Source organism: Miniopterus natalensis, chromosome 12 (assembly GCF_054644295.1).
Source record: "Miniopterus natalensis isolate mMinNat1 chromosome 12, mMinNat1.hap1, whole genome shotgun sequence".
NCBI lineage: Eukaryota > Metazoa > Chordata > Mammalia > Chiroptera > Miniopteridae > Miniopterus > Miniopterus natalensis.
Window position 1 is genome coordinate 63571330 of NC_142092.1, and position 18230 is coordinate 63589559.

Here is an 18230-nt window from a genome sequence, read left to right on the forward strand (position 1 = left end):
AGCCCACGCCCACCCCCATGAGCGGGTTCAGTCTTCCCTTTGCCCTTCCCCACCTGCTCGCCTCCCTTCCCCCTCCTCTGTACCCTTCCAGGCCACCTGTGTGAATTATCTCAATGGGCTTCCATGCCTGGGGGCTGGAGGGGGAGTCAGGGTACCTGCTGTTCATGCCCATCTCTATAGTGCCGTGGTGGGCTCACAGTTTCCCTCAAAACAGTTTACAAGGCCTGTCGATTGACGCCTCCACACAAGTCTCTCTTCAGGCTTCAGGAATCTGCCCTTGCACTTGCCCCTCAGGCCCAGGGCGGTCTCCGAACCTCAGCTGCTAGGCCTGGGGAGCCCTGCTAGCCCCCACGGTTCTCCCCAGCCCCTCCCCTGCGCTGAAACTCTTCTCAGGGTGCGCGCACTCCCGTGGGTGCCTCGGCACTCAGCGCCACCCGCAAGGCTGCCCGCTGGCCTGCCTCACTATGTCTACTCGCGCCTCTCCCAGGGTCAGGCATTGGTCATCTAATGCCTTCCCAGCATCCAAGCTCCTTCTAGTTTTGGAGCACGTCCCCCTGGGTGACCCTGCCTGCCACCATGGAAGCCACACAGAGTACCCCTTCCTCCTCCCCATGGCAGCCAGGCACGGGCACATAACTTAGGCTTTGCCTTTCGGATACCTGCATAGGGACTATTATTTAACCCAGGAGCCTGTGAGGCTGCTTGCCCCCACACATCCCGTGCTCTGGGACTAGGGTCCATCCCGCCTTCTCCGCGCCTCGACCTGCCCCCTCCCCCAAAGCCACCCTCCTTCCCGCCGAGCAGTGCCAGCCCCAGAGCGTCCAGAGCTCCTCATGGGCTGTGCTCACTGGATCTCTCCTCCCAAGGTTCTGGTTTCCCTTTCCATTGAAAAGCCAGTAATGAGCCCAGCCGGGTGTGGCCCAGCAGTTGAGCATCGACCTAGGATCCAGGTGATTGGGGTTCGATTCCCGGTCAGAGCACATACCCGGGTTGCGGGCTCGATCCCCAGTCAGGGCGTGCAGGAGGCAGCCGGTCAATGACTCACTATCATTGATGTTTCCATCTCTCTCTCTCTCTCCCTTCCTCTCCCTGAAATCAATAAAGATATATTTAAAAATAAATAAATAAAAATAAATAAAAGTCAGTAATGAGCACTGCATATGCCCAGCACTGGGGATCGAACCCACAACCTAAGGATGTGCCCTGACTGGGAATGGAACTCACGACCTTTTTTTTTGGTGTATGAGACAACATTCCAATTAAATGAGCCAGCCAGCCAGGGGGCTACTAAGGAATTTTAAGCAGGGAAGTGTTATGACCATGTCTGCTTTTTAAAAAATCATCTTTTTGTGCCGGTTTGGATTTGGGTCAGGAGGTGCCAGATGGGAGAGGCCTCTGGGGAGGTCACAGCAGGAGTCCCTGTGAAAGGTGATGGATAAGCGTGGTGTCCTGGAGTCGGAGCTCTTGATTCTGAGAGGGGTTTAGAAGGTAATAACCACAGGGCTTCCCCATATCCGCACCCCATTCCTGAGCTGCCCTCAATTCCCACAGGGCTTCTTTTCTAGACACGGTGTCATTTCCATTATTCCAGCCCAGTTAGAGATGTGGGGAGCTCGAGTCGAGGCCCCATGAACTCCAGGAATGGGAGGCTGCAGGGCCCTGGAGCACTGGGGTGTCTCTCCTCGGAATTTGGGCAAAGTGGGAGAGGGGCTGGGGGGAGCTCCCCGGAGGTCACCGTGGTTAGGGTGAGACACTGGTGAGACTGACCAGGCCGTGGCTGGCCGCAAAGGTGGAAGGTGGAGCCGGGCCTGGCCTTGAAGGTGTGGTCCTCGGAGCGCAGCTGAGACTTGCAGGAGGCATTTAAGGCAGGAGCAGCGTGATCAGCGTTGCCCTTTAGAAAGCTCCCTAGAAAGGCAGCCTCCCCCACCTGTGTCCCCTTGTGCTGGGAGCCTCCCTTGCGCACCCCGCCAGGCTGCGAGCATGCGCGGTAAGTGAGTGGCCAGCAGAGGGCTCACTCCTCTCACCCTCCTCCCTCCCCAGTGAGCCCCCAAAAGAAATTGAAAGCTCAGAAAAGCAGGAGAAGGGTCTCTCCTTCATAATTGCTCCGATCGTTTTTTCCACTGATTTTTTTAGTGAGAGTGGGAGGGAGGAAGGGGGAAAGAGAGAGAGAGAGACATCAATCGGTTGCCTCTCGCAGGCGCCCGGACCTGACCGGGGATCAAACCTGCTACTCAGGTACGTGCCCTTGACTGGGAAGCAAACCAGAGACGCTTCGGTGCGCAGGCCGGCACTCTAAGCACCGCGCCACACCGGCCAGGCCTGTGTGCTTATCCCTTTCTCCATCGCCTCACTCAGGACACAGGGAACACCTGCCATTTGCCAGTTCCCATGCCACGCTGTACAGTTTGCAGAGCAGTTGTGATCATAACTTCAAAGGAATCCTCGTAGTCAGAGATGAGCTTGAATCCCTAGTTTTCCCATTACCTAAGGATCTTGGTCTACTCGCTCAATTTTTCTGAGTATTCCTAAAAATGAAGCTGAGGAGGACCTTCCTGGGAGAGAATCTGTGATGATTTAAAAGAGAAAATGGACAGTGCCTGGCCGGGAGAAAATGCCAGCACAGGTTTGTCTCTGAAGATGTAAGGCCTTTGTCCCAGCCGAGTACCTGGGTGCAGTCCTCACGTCGTCCAGCAGATGGCAGTCTCCCCCGGCCTTAGGAGGGTAGGAGGGCTCTCAATGCGGAGCTCCGGGTGAAAGTGGTGCTGTGGACCTGCGACGCCAACTGGGCTCCCAGGCTCGCAGAAACTTTCGAGAAAACACCCTCACATCCACTCTAATCCCCCTCCATAAGGGGCTCAAACCCTGCTCAGGGAGCAGCACAGTTCTCGCCTCCCCCTCTGCTGCACAAAGCCTCCTGTCAACAACGGCAAACCCTCTGGTTTGTCACCTCTTGCAAATCTGTACTGGGTGGGGAACAGGGACTCGGGGACCGGGACAGGGCTTCTGGCCACATGTGCAACCCCCACTCAGATCCTGCAAGGACCTCCTGGCAAGGGCCATGACCACCCGTCTCTGGCATGTTTAACAGCTCCCTTGTATTAATGCCCCACCACTAAGTTACTTTTGCTTTCTGCTCCCTACCCTGCTCCCTGCCGCTGGTTGTAAAGGTCACGCCCCTACTTTCCTGCTGTCTAATGCTTGTTGCTCTGGCTTGTACCTGGCCCCTCGGAGACAAGACTTCTATTATCCTTTCCCACAGCTCAGCTCTCAAGCACAGAGTGAGGCACACCTGGAGCTGGGGACTAGCTCCTGTCGCCCTGGATATTTTTTATTTCTCTTCACCACTAAAACCTGGTTTAGATGGCGATCCCTCAGATTATCCTGAGCAGCTTGGGCAACACTGAACATAAAGTCAAGGGCCCTGTGTCCCCAACGTTTGCCTCCTAGAGCCAGTCTATGCCCCCAAAGGGTTGTAGAGTGATCCTCTTGAAATGCTGAGTCAGGTCATCTCATTCTGCTGTGCAAAATCCTGCAAAGCTTGCCTCCCGGCTTAGCCCAAGGCCCAAGGTGTCCCAGTGGCCTTTGAAGACTTGGCCCTTATACTTCTGTGACCTCAATTCCTCTCTCAGGATGCTCTAGGTACACTGGCTGTCCTGCTGTTCGTCAAAACTGGCAAGCACTCGCCCACTTCAGACCTTGGAATGCTCATTTCCCAGCACATGTGTGGCTCACTTTCATTTCCCTCGGGCACGCTCCCCATGTCTTACAGCCAAGGAGAGAGAAATCCAGCAGGGCATTTAAAGAGAAAACAGCATAAATACAAGTCATTTGAAAGACAGAACATGATATATGTCCAACCAAAATCACTTTTCCAGGGACTTTCCACACACATGGCCTCTTGGAGAGCATCTCCCAGATCTGAACAGGCCCTACTGCCCCACCATACCGAGAACCATCCTATCTCATAGATGTATGGGAAGTGAGCAAAATTAGCTGACCTTCTGCCTTGGCTGGTGTGACTCAGTTGGTTGGAGCATTGTTCCATGTACCAAAGGGTCATGGATTTAATTCCAAGGTCAGGGCACATACCCAGGCTGCAGGTTCGATACCCATCATATGGGAGGCAACTGATCAATTCTCACATAGATGTTTCTCCCTCTCCCTCTCCCTTTTTCTTCCTCTCTCTCTAAAATCAATTTTTTAAACATTAGCAGACCTCCCAAGCCTTTTATTTACATGCACTGACTTTAAAAATGTTACTAAAATGATAGGGACAGAGAGACTCAGAGAATATTTTCCAGGTATAAGAGGAACATCACTAAACTAGATTCACCTAGTTGTGGGTTCAAGAGCTTCTCCAAAAAAGGCCTCTGTTTCCTATTATAAACTGAGGCTGGATCATCCCCAGGGGCATTCGGCTTCTCTCTGTCTATATTTCCCCACACTCTGGCCCTCTAAGCAGTTAGCAGAGGAGAGAGGCAGTAGGCCCCAGGTGTGTGAAAGGGGTTTAGGAGAGAGACACACAGTGGCCCCAGCTCGGGGAAGGCTGAGGACCACACTCCAGCTGGACACCTTTCAGGTGAGCCTCAGGGTCAGGCTTGGAAAGACATCTATCTCCACCCAAAAGCCCACTCCAAGGTAGCAAAGGACTTTTAACTTGGTGCAATGCAGGGTTAGCTCCAGAGCAGGCTACAAATTCCATGAGGGCACAGGTGGTCCCACGGGGTTCACACTGCATCTCCAGGGCTGCACCCACAGTGCATAAAGCTCGAACACAGTAGCTGCACAGGTAGGAGTCCTTTATTAAGAAATTAACTTATAGTAACTGCCTGCAAGATATTGGGGAAGATTCAGAGGTCACAACAAACCCATTTAAAAAAAAAAAAAAAAATGCCCAGTGGGTGTGGCTCAGCCATTGAGCATCAACCTATGAACTGAGAGGTCACCAGTTCAATTCCTGGTCAGAGCACATGCCCAGATTTTCAGCTCGATTCCCAGTAGGTGGTGGGCAGGAGGCAGCCGATTAATGTTTCTCTCTCACTGATGTTTCTATCTCTCTCTCCCTCTCTCTTCCTCTCTCTCTAAAATCAATAAAAACATGGTTAAAAAAAAAAAGAGTTGCACTCACTTAACAGATACTTTGTTAATATATTTGTCATCCTTGGAATGGCACGTATTTAGGCAATCCGGATAGTGAGAAGACTACAAACACCACCTCTCTAGAGAGAGAAAAGTGGGTAACAAATAGGGACATAATCTCTGTCTCAAAATCTCTGAAGGACTGCCATGGAAGGGAGAGAGAAGACGTGTTCTGTTGGGTGACAGAGAGAAGAACTTGGATTCAATGGTGAAAGCTACTGGGGGACAAATTGCACTCAAGTAAGAAAAGGAATTCTAGAGACCAAAGCCATCCAAAGGACAAGCAGGCTGTCACAGAAGCAGTGAGCACCTGATACTGCAGGGTCCTTGGTCTTGGAGATTGAAAATGGTGCAGTCATCATGTCTCCTCCAGCCCTAAGATGGGCTTACTCTGCGCCTCTGGTTCAGTTAGTTGTTTCCTATGAGATGTCCAAATGTTTCTGCTCCAGGTTTTCAGGCTCAAGTGCAGAAAGGAAAAGAAATCGGGAAAGAGTTAAGACACCACAGAGCACAGATGTTACTCTTAAAAAGAATATGGCCCCTTGAGGATATAGGAGGTGAAATAAAAGTGCTGAGTGTTCCTCTGCACAGACAGAGCCCTTCCTCCAGGGAACCAGCAAGCTGGCAAAACCCTGAACCTCCTAAAAATAGTAGGTTTCATTCATTTCTCCGAAGCGAGCTCCTTACAGAAAAAGAAATGTGCAGCTCCAACCGTGACTAACTGCCAGAGAATCTCACTGCCTCCTGGGCCATGGGAACTAAATTTCACTTTCTAAACCTTCACTGAGGAGGCTGCAGGAGTCTCTACAAAGGAGATCTTATGTGGCAAAGAGCTACACGGTTATCAGCTCAGCTCCCATCTCAGTCACCACTTCATTCCCTCTCGCACTTCACCTAAACACCGGCTCAAACAGCTGAGTATACAGCAAATAATACATGTTTTCATAATAAAGTCTGGGGTTGATTATAACAAGACCACTAGACATGGAGCCAGGAGATCGACTCCCCAGACAGCCTGCGGGGGTGCTGGGGGCAGGCGTCGTGTCCCAGCAGCTTCTCTCTGGCAGCACCGGGCGAGGGAGGTGGGGGAGGCCTCAGTGCGCCAAGACCAGAGCCATCACGCTGTGGCTCTGACCTCTGGCTCCGCCTCAGGGCTCACTTGGTCGAGCGGAATAGCTTCCCGGGGCTGCAGACTGTTTAATCTATAAATCGGGAGGGATAATAGCCGCCCCGCGTGATTGCAGCGAGCCGATGATGTGTCCGAAGTCCCCCAGAGGGCGTCCGCCCTGCAGGAGGTGCTCAGCCAGTGGCGGGCCCCCTCTGCCGCCTAGGATCACAGGCCACGCGAAGCGAAGGATCAGGAGTGGGCCTGAGGATCAGTGAGGATCGGTGCCTGGAGGATCAGTGAGGATCGGTGCCTGGAGGATCAGTGGGCGGGCCTGAGAAGAGTGCTCTCCGTTAATTCAGAAAGCAGCGCGGACCGGGGAATTGGTGAGCCTGAGCTCAGGCGGCTGCTCCACGGGAGAGCCGGGGCAGAGGGCGGAGAGGAAACCTAAGGTGCGAGTGTATCTCTGCTGGCTGCTTACGCTTGTGTCTGTCTTTCGTGGTTCAGGCCACGATTTCTACTTTGCCATTTCAGCTCCAAAAAGCAAAGTCCCCAGATCTTTTAGTGGAGTCACAGAAGTCACATCTGTTTTTGTTTGTTTCTTGTTTTGTGAATCCTGACCCAAGGATATTTTTTCATTGAATTTTCAGGGAGGGAGGGAGGGAGGGAGGAGGATCAAAACATCAATGTGAGAGAGACACACGTAGATTTGTTGCCTCCTGCACAAGCCCCGACAGGGCGGGGATTGAACATACAACCCAAGTTGGTGCCCTTGACCCAAGAATCGAACCCAAGACCCTTCGGTGCTCAGTCTGACGCTCTAACCACTGAGCCAAACGGGCTAGGGCAGAAGTCACACCTTTAACAGCCTTTCATCAGTAGAGCTACACAGACAGTAAACTGTACTCACAGTGACTTATGCCTCAAGGAACCTGGTGCTGTGTTCTTATTGTGTCCGGTCCCCTGTCCCTGCGCCCGAGGAGTTTACTGCTGCAGAGGGATGTGTGCTTGATGCTGTGATCTGGACGTGAAGTAGATGCCATCAATATGTGCCTCCCGCCTTCACTGCCAGGAGAGTAGGACAAATCCCTGGCCCGCTTTCTCCCACCCTCATGGCCCAGGTGTGTGCACAGTCTCTTCCTCCCAAGTCCTTCCACCGCCCTCTGCTCTCCCTTTCATCCCACTGGTTCCATGCTACTTTGTGCTTAATCCAAAAACTACTGCAAATCTTTCTGCATAAAAGTAAGATGCAAGAACATTAAAAACATGAAATTGTGCATAGAGTCCCCACTTGGACTCCCCCAGTTTGAAAATAATACCTGACTTCCCTCCCTCAGATTCACCAGTGAGGGGCGGGAGCTCTGGGGGGATGTCCCAGGCTCCTCTCCTTCCGCAGGACAATCCCAAAGCACCTTGGCCATGCTTCTCACAGGAGCCCAGCGGGAGGGAACCGGGCGCAGCACACACTGGCCTCTCCTCCCTCCCTGTCTCCCCTGCCCACACCCTCAGTCCTGCGTGCTGGGATCACCTCCCAAGCCCTTGTCTCAGGCTCTGCTCTAGGCCTGATAAGCTGCGGGGGAAGCCTATTGTGGTTATAGTGAGAATCAGAAGTGCTCCATAAGATCACATCCCTGAGGTCGATAACAGCCCACCAGTGAACGGTCACGGAAAAGCTGTAGATTTCAGACTTCGCCGCCTAGGTGCTCAGGATGGAAGAGCCCAGGCTGGGAATCCAGCCAAGGCCTCAGGTGATGGCAGTGGCTGGGGATCCGGCCTCACCCGGGCTAGAAGGAGTCTTTGAGCCTCTGCTAAGCCAGCTAAGATTCAGGGGGAAAATTGGGATGGGCAGAAAAGGGACACTGAGGCAAAAGGCTGCTCACCGAAATGGGGCCACTGGGAAGCCACAGGGGAAGTTCTGAGTCAACCCTTATGCAAGTGCCCGGCAGTCATCTCGAGCACATGGGATATGGCATGAAAATAACCGCAGCTTTCCTGAGCGCTGCTTGTTTTCAATCTGCTAAGCAGTTTTCATAATGAGCTCATTTAGTTGTCAAAACAACCACATAAGTCATTCTCCTTATTTTATAGAGAAAAGTGAGCCCACTGAGCACCAGAACCAAGACCCTGGTCCAGAGTCGCAGGGTTCCTAATCCCATGCTCCAGCCAACCCACTACTCCACCAGGGTCCAGCGGTGCCACAGCCCAAGTTCAAGGCCAGTAGCTGACCACGCAGATGTGGGCTTTCTGGCTGCTGGCCCGAGGGGCTAGGAGAGGTAGGAGCTGATTCTCAGTGTCAAAGTGCACCCCAGCCTGGGTTCACCAGCATCGTCTGGAGAGAGGTGCTTCCTGGGCCTGAGCCTCCTGGCGACAGTGACCCTGTCCCGGGCTGTCCTCCACTCCTGAAAAACGTTTCTCAGATTTGTCATCCACATTCAGGGCCCGAAGGGAAAGGACTCCGGGTTGGGGTGGGCAGGCTGCAGGGCACTTACAAACATTTTCCAGGGCTTGAAGTCACAACGCTGAGGGAGGGCAGAGCAGGCCGCGTGACTCCCATTTCAGAGAGCAGCGCACGGGTCCGAGATGCTGAGAGGCAGGAAGGACAGTGTGGTAGAAATCCCAGCCACTGGCCGTGGAGCCGGGAGTGCCCGCCCTGGACCATGATGTGAGCAAGCAGCTCATTTTTAGTTTCGCCACGGAGCGAATGGAGTTGTGTGTCCAGCAGCAGGCCAGCCCCGGGCAGCGCAGGCCCTCTCAGGCAGGGCGCTCCCACGCCGACTGCCCTGAGCGCACGGCCCTTGGATGTCCGTTCCAGGTCCGAGTCTCGCCCGTGCCCTTCTTTGCCACCCCCGCAATCAGTGAGATGGCAAAGCCATACACCACTCAGCTTCCCTCCTTGTTAGAGAAGGACCAGCCCCGTCAGATAACCTGAAAGCCAGATGGAAGGACACCAGACCTGGGCACAGGAGACCCGGTGCTGGCCTCGGCTTGGCTTCTGCTTCACTGGGGCGTGTGTTTCTTCCGCTCCTTGGTCTGGCTTTCCCATCTCTAGAATCATGGGCTACCCCACTGATACAAAGCATCCTGCTAACGCTTTGGGATCCTAATGTCGACTCAAGGCCCGAGATAGAAAGGTGTGAGTTAATGAGTCAGAGCTGCGGGATAATTAATGCAGGTGAATTCCAGCAGGCTGAGGGAAGGGAGGTTTCACTGAAGGAAGAGCACTGCCGAAGCTGATGTCATGTTTATGGAGGCAAAAGATCAGGCTGTTCCATAAAAGCGAATCCCACTGTTTGAGACAGAGCGGAAGAGAGTGGAGTGGCCACAGGCTCTGGATTTGCACAGGCCTGGGTTCAAGTCCCACCATCACTCTTAACTGGCTGTGTGATGACAGGAATTCACTTCACCTTTCTCAGCCTCGTTTTATCCCCCGTCAAATGGTGCATCTCGGAAAGTTGTGGCAATTAAACAAGATAGTGCTAGTAACACACATTTCAAGTCGTGCTAGGAAATTCCCTTGGCCAATCATGCAAGACTGAGAGAGGAAGCCGGCTTGGGAAAGCAGGGGGAGGGATGAGGGCATTTCACTCATTGATGTATCTATTTATTTATCTCAACATTATGTGTCAGGCACACACAGAGACGGAAAAAACACAGCCCTGACCTCAAGGAATTCCACCTCTAGGTGGAAAGAGCTCCTAGTGTGATGGCTACCTCACACCTGTGCAAGAAAACCAGCACTCCCTCTTCTAGAAGCTCGGGGAAATGTGCAGAGATGACCGCTGAGATTCTGGCTATTGGTATAAAAATTAGGGAAAAATTAAATGTCCATCAATAGAAAAGCAAATACATTATAGCAGATGACTAACTAGAATCATTAACATGAAGTCTCGTTAAGATTGAGTGAAAATGGAGTCTTCAGATTATGTACACAGCTGGGTACATTTAATTTGATTTTAAAAACATGTGCAAAATAATTTGTATTTTCCGTGGATGTGTGCATCTGTGTATATGAAAGTACTTTTTTAATGGAATGGAAGAACCCACCTCAAACTCATGAACCTGGCTGCTTCTGGGGAAGCTGGGAAGAAAATGGGCGAAGGGCTGAAGGGCAAAGGGGACAGTGATTTCATCTATAACATTTCACTCATGTTTAAAAAGACTAGAAACAAATATGACACATTAACTTGGATAGTGGCATTATATGTGATATTATTCTTAATACCTCTGTGCATTTTTTAAATTTCTCAAGATAAAAGGATAGCCATGTGTTGTGCAAAGAATGATGAAGGTGCCCCTCCCTTAGTTAGCCTAAGTTGGCCTTAGAGTGAATGGTTGAAGGCCATGGTCAGAGGGTGGGAGTGAGGCTGGCCAGAGTTAGCCAGTGGGGTGGAGAAAAGATCCAATTTATGAAAGGATGGTTTCCTGCCTGCCATCCCCAACTCCTATCCAAGGTGGTACCTAGGTGTCCTTTATGCAACCTCAGGATGGAAGCAAAACACTGGGGATGAGGGGCACAAAGCCAGTTGGATGTTGGTGTCAGAAGTAATGCCTGGACCCACCTAAATGCAGACTGACCAAGTGAAGTCTGCTGACCAAGTGAAGGGAGGTCTGCTGAGTTGCTCTCTCTTTCTCTGTGCTTGGGTGAAGCCCAGGTTCTCTCTGGCTAACTCAGCCCCACCACCTCCAGACCTTTCATAGGGCTGTTGAGAATCCATTCTGCCTCAGCCCAAATGGTTTGTCATCTCTGCAGCCTTCTCTACAGAACCGCCTTGGCCCTGCTATGATGGACCTTCTAACTGGTACTCCAGCCCAGCACCCAGCTGTCCACAGCACACAGGAGAGGAGAGCAGCCTGAGAGGGCGAAACCTCTAAGCCTCCCTCAGCCTCATAAATGCTACACTGCCACATTTATTTTGAGACGGCTGCCCTGACATTAACAGGACATCCTGTGGGGTAGCTCTGCCTGGAAGCTCCCCAAGCAGAGAGTAGAAGCAATAGATGTTTCTTTCATTTGTCTAAAGTACTTCTCTTTTCTTGGTCAACTGACTTCATGGGATGATTCAGTCCCCTCTCCTTAACTTCCAAGTCTTTTCCTTTTCATAAAACAGTAGGCTGGTGAAATGGTTAAATTTATGTGTTAATTTGACTAGGCCATGGTACCCAGATATTTGATCAAACATGTCTGGGTATTGCTGTCAAGGTATTTTTTAGATGAGATTAACATTTAAATCAGTAAACTGAGTAAAGCAGATTGCCCTTCATAATGTGGGTGGGCCTCATCCAATCAGTTGAAGGCCTGAAGGAAAAGACTGACCTCCCTTCAAAGAAGAGAAAACTTCCAGAAGACTGTCTTCAGACTCAAGCTACAACATCACCTCTTCCTTGGGTCTCTAGCCTGCTGGTCATCCTTTTCTTCTCTATAAGGCCCAGTTTGCAAGGCGATGGTCTTATTTAGGAAGACAAGTAACTATCCTCTGGGATAATAAACTTGAAGGAGGTAGGAGGCTGCAGGGAAAGCATAGCTTAAAAAGAGAAACTTACATTTGTTATTAAAATCTTTATCACCATTACACTGTGTGATCTTGGACAAGTCTTTTCACATCTCTGGGCTTCCATTTGTCTCACAAAGTTGCTCAACTAATCAAGATTTCATCGTTATCGTTAATAGTAGTACTCACTTTTGGAGATGCCACCGTGCACCAGTCACAATGCAAAGTTCAACTAGGCTTGCGAGAAGCAGAGTTTGAAGTTTTGCAGAGGTGGGGTTTGAATGATAAGTCAGAGTTCAGGGGACGCAGTTGGGGTTGTACAGGGTGGATGTGCACAGCTGAGTCTGAGATGCCAAGTCGTGGCTGGGCTCTAAGATCCAGGCGGAGGGTAGAGTTGGGACGAGCATGTGGTCAGCGATGACAAGACCAGTGATTCGGGGGCAGTAGGATGACAGTTGAAAGACAGAGAGTAATGATGGTTATTTCTTCCCATGTCTCTTAAACCAAACGATGCAATCCTAGTAAGTTTGTCTCTGATAAAAAAAAAAAATATCTATATTGAAGCCCGGTTTCTCTTCTGTCCCACCAGGTAAGGAGAGAATGTTCTAACAACTTCACCCATAGCATCCGAGGAGGATGGGAAATTCCCCTGGAAGCCCAGAATAAGCTGAGGCCAAACTCTGGGCTTTTTCTGAGCAAACAGTTTGAGAGAAACCAAAGTGATGATGCCGTGGAAGAGCCACCGGGGCTGTCCCTATGCACAGAAGCAAGGCTGATGAAAACACAGGGATTAGTACAGATGAATCATTGCCAGTCCTCTCCCTGAGAGCACTTGCTGGTGGCAACCCAATAAATACCAGCTCTCTGAAAGCGCTGACAAGTCACCCACTGGGCCTGGGAGTCAGAGATGGCTTCCGAACTCGGTGGGAGGAGAGAGCGGGGAGCGGAGACACGGGGGCGTGCCCCCGTCCAGAATTCATGTTCTTCCTTTTGGTAAGATAACTTCCTACTCTTTCTGAAGTGTGGGTGACTCTAGAATCTAGATGAATGGGGCCCGCAATCCTGACCTTCCGCGCCTGCCGCGTGGGTGGTAATTCATGTCCCTCTATGACATCTGCCCTTGACAGCAAGGAGCAGGATGCTCTACCCGCTAGGAGGCAAGAGGGCAGCTGCCTTGCTTTTGGTTATTGACAGTGAGGGTGACCTGAAGGTCTCTGGGCGACACTCCGTTCAGCATCTCCACCATGCAGGTGGATAAACAAACCTGCACAAGGGATGAAACATGCCGAGCTAAATACACACATGCACACAGCAGAATGGGAACGACTAAAGCTGGGGGAACCTAAACATCGGTGCGTTCTATCAATCTTAAATCCCGGCCTCAATATTCTATCCTACTATAGTTTTGCAAAATATTACCACTGGGGGAGACTGGGGAAAGGGCACGCAGAATCCCTCTGTGTCATTTGTTTCTATAAAAACAGGCTTATTGAGATCTGATTCACATACCATACAGCTCACTTGTGTAAAGTGTGCAAGTCGGTGGCTGTTGGTATATTCAGAGTTGTGCATCCATCCCCACAATGTGGGAGCATATTAATTATCCCCAAAAGAAACCCCAATCGTTTACCTATCACTCCCAAATCGCACCCCCCTCCAAGCCCTAGGTAACCACTAATCTACTTTCTGTCTCTGTAGATTTGCCTGTTGGGATATTTTATATAAATGAAACCATGCAACACGTGGCCTTTTGTGACTAGCTTCCTCCACTTAGCATTTATTCAAGCATGTATCAATATTTCATTTATTTTCATTGATGAACAATATTCTGTTGTGTGGTTACACCATGTTTCATTTATCTCATCAGTTGATGGACATCGGGGTTGTTTCTCTTTTTTGGCTCTCATGGGTAATACTACTATGGATACTCATGTACAAGTTTCTGGGTGGACAGATGTTTTCAGTTCTCTTGAGTGTATACCTAGGAGTGAACTCTATGTTTACCTTTTTTACAAGCTGCCAGACTGTTTTTCAAAGCAGGTGTGTCATTTGCAGTCCTACCAGCGGTGTGTGAGGGTTCCGATTTCTCCACAGCCTCGCCAACACTCATGATCATCTCCCCTTTTAAATTACAGCCATTCTAGTTGATGCGAAGTGGTATCTCATTGTGGTTTTCATTTGCATTTCCCTGATGGCTATTGAGGCTGAACATCTTTTCAATTGGCCATTTGTGTGTTTTCTTTGGAGGAATAAATGTCAATTCAAATCCTTTACCCACTTGTTAACTGGGTTATTCATCTTTTTACTGTGGATCTCTGTATTGTGACTTACAATTGCATATGAATCTACAATTATCCCAATACAAATTTTAACTTAAAAAAAGGACAGTGGGGAAAACTAAAAAGAAATTCGGCGGGGAGAAATGAAGCAATATTTCACCAAAGAGGGCAACCAAATACATAAAAAGATGTTCAGTAACATTAGCCATTAAGGAAAAGCAAATTAAAACCACAATGAGAGAGAACTACACACCTATCAAAATGGGTAAAATAAAAATTAGTGACAAAACCAAACGTTGGTGAGGGTGGGGAGAAACGGGGTCACTCATATATTCCTGGGGGGAGTGTAGGATAGAACAGCCAGTCTGGAAAACAGCCTGGCAGGCTCTTACACAAAGAAGCACGCATCTACCACACAGCCCAGCAAGGACACTTTGGGGCATTTATCCCAGAGAAATGAAGCCTTATGTTCACACCAACGCCTGAACCCCATCGTTCATAGCAGCTTTATTCGTAAGAGCCCCAAAGTGGAACAACCCAGATACCGTTCAGTAGCTGGACATCTGATGAAACGAAGTGTGGGGCCTCCACACCACGGCTCGGCGATAAAGCGGAACCAGCCGCCGATGTGCTGAACAACTTGCACGAGTCTCCAGAGAATTAAGCTGAGTGAAAAAAACAACAGTATCATCCAAAAGTTAAACACTATACGATTCCATTTATGTAACATCTTTCTCAAATGACAAAATTTACAGAAATGGAGAACAGGTTAGCAGTTGCCAGGAGTCGGGATGGGATGGGAGCAGGACAGGGAGGCGGGTGCGAGTATAAAAGGGCGACGCCGGGGATAGATCTACAGACATGGCCTGGATCCCGACCGTGCCGACGTCAGCGCCCTCGGTGTGATTTGGTTACGTGGTTTTGCACCGTGACACCAATGGGAGAACACAGCAGATCTCTTGCACCTCCCTGTAGCTTTTCTTACAATAGTGAATCTGCAATGATCTCGAAATAAAAGCTTAATTTTAAAAAAAGAAAAAGGCAGTGCCTTCATGGACCTACTTATAGGTCTATCGATGATAAATTTCGTGATTTGGGTCAAACCAACATTGTCAGTTTTCCACCTGTCAAATGGCGATAGTGTCTACTCATATGACTGTGATAGGGGTCAGATGAAAATACAAGTGAAAGTCTGTATCTAACAAAGCAATTGCTGCTGCGATTACGATTAACAGATATTCTCTGCCCTCAGTGTGCATCCCTTAGTGGGGGATTATTTTATTTTATAATAAAATATAATATTATTTTATTTTTCCGCTGATGATGCAGCCACAGTGAGGAAGGTGCCAGAATGCGCTAATTCCTACTCAGACGGGAGCAGCAGGTGATTGCTCACACGGAAGCCTCTGAAGAGGCTCAGGATTGGAAGGAAACAGGACAAGAGCTGGGCGCCCCTCGAGGCCTCTCAGACAGAAGGGGCAGGAGATAGGCCACGCTGCAACCAGGCCACGAGTTTTATGGACTTGTGGTACCTGGAAGTGAGGTCTTTTGACCTACTTGCCTGGGTATAACTTTGCTCTTAACCTGTGGCCTTGAGAAGGCCACTTGTCCCTGCCCGTGGAACAGGATTAAGCCACCTCCCTCCCTTACAAAGCTGGTGTGAGGACCACCCTCGAGGGAGAACGCATTGTTTCCCAAACTCTAGTCTCTCCTGCACCCGTGTCCTCCTTTCTACCAAAGTCACTTAAGCACCACAGTTGTCACTCATTTACTATTTTTTCTTTAAACCAACCCTCTTCTTTACTCAAATAACCTTATTTGTTAAAGGAAACAACAGCAGATGTCCATTTGTTCACATTTTAACATCTTTGAAAGCTGCCAGCTTCTTACAGTCAATGGTGCATGATCGTTTGATTAGGAAATTATTTTTCCGTCTTACTAGAATATATGATGATAATGTTTTATAATCAGTAACATTTTAGATTCTACTAGATATGGAATGTCATCTCTTTGAGTAGAAAGCCAGGGTTGCTTATTAAAAGTAGAAGGAACCATTTAAATGCACATATTTTATTAAATTACGTTTATTATGTATTTCCAACATAATTAAATTTCAGCTAGTGTGCCTCCTGCAAATATGTTAGCCTAAAGCCTGCTCCTCAACTATTAAAAAAGGGAAGTTTAAGCGAGCAAAGAGGGTTAGCAATGAGTTACTAGCACCAAACGGATGGGACCTTCATGATGCAATATAGTGTATCATTCCACGTTAGTGACAGTCACACGATGCAGCACCTAAAACTGCCTCATTGGCAGCCCGAGTCTGCCTTTGAAAAGCACTGGGGAAAAGCGACAAGTGTCCCAGGGGACAAGACCAGGCCGCTGCTCTGGACATTAAAGGCGATACGTTGGAGGAGGAGTGTGCTGGTTCCACACTGAGACATAATGTAGCAGCTACAAATGTCCGCCAGAAGTACATCCATTCATTTGGACAGAGTCTTCAAATAAGATGGGGAGTGCAGGAAAAAGAAACTGACTGAGATCTCTATCACAGCACCATCTGGGTAAATTAAAAGTGTTCGCCTTCACCATCAACACTACACATTTTCAAAAATGTACACATCTCCTCCTGAGGGAGAGAATGGGAGAAGGGACCAAGTGTGCAGGGAAGAAACATAATATTCATAAGCTAAAAGCAAAGTAAGAGAGGCTGCTCGGAGCAATGATGATGCTGTGCCCTGAGGCGAAGTATTGGAGTAACAACTATCTGCGTAGAAAATGTGCATAGAGATGCAAAGCTCCCACCAGCATCATCTAGGTAGGCGGGAGGTCCCCAACGAACAGCAATCGCTTGCCTTCAGGGTTATCTACAAAGGATCTTCCAGCGTCTTCAAGAATTCCATATGGTACTGAATTTCCAGTGACCATCCCTAGTTCGATGTCACACATCCCTTTAGCAGTCCCCTCTGGTCCTGGTCCCCCATCCCTACCCACACACACACACACCTCACACTACTCTAGCTCAGGATGACCCACCACCAATAACCGCCCATCCCCAGTCACCATAAGGCACCTGAAGCCGAGCTGCCTGCCCGGAAGCAAGGCTCACAGAGCCCAGTGGACGTGGCATGGGGATCGAGTCCCGCCATCCCGTCGGAGGGATAGCAACAGAGGCCAGAGAGGGGCAGAAACTGGATGGAGTCGCACAGTGAGTAACAGGCAGCCGCACAGCTAGAACCAGTTTGTTTTTCCTCTCACATGTGAATGCCCCTCACCCCCGTCAGCAGTGCCCTTTATCCGACCTACCAGCATGAACCAGCGGCAAGGCCGCTGAGGCAGAATTTCCACCCTTGAAGGGGCAAGCAGTTGTGTCGAGGGCGCTGCTCACCAGCCACTGGGGGACTGAGACATCAGGTCAGGAAATCACCAGGATGGACTCGAGTGCCCTGGCAGATGAGCCAGAAGTGATAAAGCCCCTGGTGTCATCTCTTAACGCCATTATCACTGAAGATGATCTGTTCCCTGGAAGATGAGCTGTCGAGCCAGGCCTGCCGGCTGCTTAGCATCTCTGTCCAGAGAGGGTGGGTGGCAGATGCCAAAAAAGTGGTGGTCGGGGTTGGGGTCAGGGACATAAGCCATTTTATGAGAACTGTCTCACAGTCCCAAAGTGCACACTATTATCTCCGTTTTACAGATACGAAGAGACTCAGAAAGGCTGAGTAACTTCCCAAAATTCATAAAGCAAATACGGGCCGAATAAGGGTTTCAACAGAGCGTGACTGTCTCCAACGCCTAGTCCCCTTACGCCCCCACCCAGGCTTCCTTTGACACCAAGGAAATGAGGAGGTGTAGGAAAGAGAGAGCTCAGCTGCGCAAGGGGGTGCATCCGGGAGGATTTCGTGTGCCTCCGCCGCCTAACGCAGGTCTCGCATGAAGGACAGGACTCCCACAGGTGGACGGGGGCGGCGGTGGGGGGCAGGACGTGCATGCAGCAGGCGCCGCTGGGAGAGCTCAGAGGTTGCGTGAGACCCTCCCTGACATGTGAAGTGGGACACAGGTCAAGGTGAAGGACGGCTCTGTACCAACAGAGGGAAGAGCCCGTCATCGGGGGGAGGGGCCTGCAGTGGACCGCGGCGGGCTCTGCAGAGTCCATGGAAGGATTTGAAGGTGGGGCACGGCTAGAGGGTTCCCCATGCTCCCCGCAGCCTCTGTGGCTGAGAG